At 39.5% G+C, this 2,517-nt stretch overlaps 1 pseudogene; it reads right to left on the reverse strand.

Moving 5' to 3' along the window:
• Positions 1 to 273: 273 nt before the first annotated feature.
• Positions 274 to 909, reverse strand: LOC123800172 (peroxiredoxin-2 pseudogene; annotated as a pseudogene).
• Between the last annotated feature and the right edge of the window lie 1,608 nt (positions 910 to 2,517).

The raw sequence follows: 2,517 nt of genomic DNA on the forward strand, positions 1-2,517 counted from the left end.
TTCTTATATCAAACATATATTCTTCTCATTGTAAAGTGTACTATTATAAGGCTTTCCCTTCTCAGAAGTTTGTTTTGTTTTGGTTTGGTTTGGTTTGGTTTTTGCTTTATCTGTCCTCGTACTTTATTGGTCACTTCTGGGCCTGTGCCCAGCTAGGTGGGCTCCAGGGAAGGGGTCATCATTCACCAGCTCCCAGCTGGGAGAAGGCTTTGAGCAAGCTCTCCAGTATAATGGATTATGGAGTTTAAAGGGGCACATCTGGCCTTTCCTGGGTCAGCAGGGCGTATCCAGGTGGTGCCAGCAGCCCAAGCTTTCTACTTGTCTGCCAGCCTCACTGTGTTTGGAGAAGTACTCCTTGCTCTTGTCCACGTTGGGCTTGACTGTGCTGCTGCCTGGCTTCCAGCCAGTGGAACAGACTTCCCCATGCTCAGGGATGTACTAGAAGGCCTGGACCAGCCACAGGGCTTTGTCCACGGAGCACACCATAGGCAAATCATTGACAGTCATCTGGTGAGGGGCGCCCTTGCCATCCATGATAAAGATGCCCCTATAGGCAATGCCTTCATCTTGCTTTAACGCGCCATAATCTCGGGACAGGCTTCCGGTTACATCAGCCAGCACGGGGATGTTCAGAGAGCCCAAACCTCTTTCCTTCCTTGGAGTATTGATCCAAGCCAGGTGGGTGATCGGGGAGTCAACAGAGACCCCCAACAGCTCACAGCACGGCTTGCCAAAGTCCTTGGCATGTTCACTGGAAGGCATGATCTCCGAGGGACAGACAAAGGTGAAGTACAGCTGGTAGAAAAAGAGGACCAAGTATTTCCCTCTGTAGTCGGAAAACTTCAGCTCCTTGAAGGTGGCCTGGAAGCTCTGGGCAGGCTTTCCCAGTGCACGTTGCTGGGAGGTCATGACTCAAAGCTGTGTGGGCAAGAGCAGGACACACGTATTGGCAGACTCACCAACATGTGTTAGCACCCCGTTCTCGAAATTGCTTTAATGCTACTACAATTTCTCCTTTCTTTATAGGCATTATTTAAAATAGTTTAATTTAAATTTAAGCCTAAATTCCAGATCAATGAATACTTGCATGTAAATATGACAAAACTGATTTTTTTAGGTAACTGGTTTTGCGTTGTATTCGATTAAAATCCACTATGCTGAGATTTTTAAATGGCATGTATATACATAGGGTTATTCTCAGCTGCTTTGTTGCAAGCCTGAATTTCTCTCTAGACATGCCTGAACCATGAAGCTGATTCATGGCCAATAAAAGATTACATGTGCTGCTTAGTGATTAAAATAATTCTGTAGTAAAGTTTGAAACATATCATGGGCCAGCCTGTATCCAACTTATATAAATACACACACATGCGTGCATGTACACACACACACACACACACACACACACCCCTAATATAAATTTCAGACTCATGGTTTTTGTTATCTTTTAGTTGTTTGAGCTAACTTTTAGTTTTAGGTTTTGATTTATTGAGCCAGATCATGTAGCCAAGCTTGGACTGTAAATACTAAATACCCAGCGTACTCAATACCCATTCTCAGATGAGACTGTAGCTTCTGAGACCACGGTAACTAATATCTATCTTGGTGGTTTATGGCCCATAGATAAAGTGTGTTCTGTGCCAATGAGGTGACAATTTGAAAGCTGTTTTTGAATGTCTCACTCTTGCCTGATAATTGCTTGTGCTTTCCTCCTACTACTGAATAATATCCTTTACATTCATGTATACTCTGTAGGGTGTTATAAATCCTTCCAATCATTCAAGAAAGCATAATTATTGCACATGGCATAGCATATTATCATATTTTTGTGTGTTTGGTGCATAATTATTTGTTGAACAAGACAATTCCAATTAAGGTTGGAATGAAATTGAATATTAGGTTATACTTGATAACAGACTTCTAATCATATGGAGGAAATTATTAAATATACTATTTTATGTGTTTTCCTTATTTTTTCTGTATGTCCAATAATATTCTATGAAAATAAATTTTAAGGCTTTTTTAATTCTACATATTTTGCTTTAATTTTAAACACTGATTAATATCAATAATAGATATTCATAAAATATGAACAATAGTTCAATAATAAACAGTCAATTGTCAAATAAGTCTTTTGATAATTTTCTAGGGGAGTTTTTTTTTAATTATGGTAATAAAATTATTCAAAAATCAAATGTATCATGGCTTGCATCTTCACGATTGCTGTTTTTCCTCAAATTCCTTAATTTTCCTTAATTTTGTTGTGTTCACAAAGTTAATATTCTGAGCCAGTTATCATCCAGACAAAACAAAGGAAAACACCTGCGATGTTAGTTTCATTAAAAAGATACAGAGTGTGTAGGGTCCCAAATTAATTAATCATTGTCTACAGAATGTAGTAAATGAGTGGTTGGATTTTGGAGACGTGAAGATCTGTGCTGAACCCATTCTGCTGCAGGTGACATGTTCTGTGACTCTGGACAAATTACCAAACTATCTAAATCCAGTGTTCTCATA

This window comes from Ursus americanus, chromosome 2, assembly GCF_024610735.1.
Source record: "Ursus americanus isolate L20-20 chromosome 2, mUrsAme1.1.p, whole genome shotgun sequence".
Taxonomy (NCBI): Eukaryota; Metazoa; Chordata; class Mammalia; order Carnivora; family Ursidae; genus Ursus; species Ursus americanus.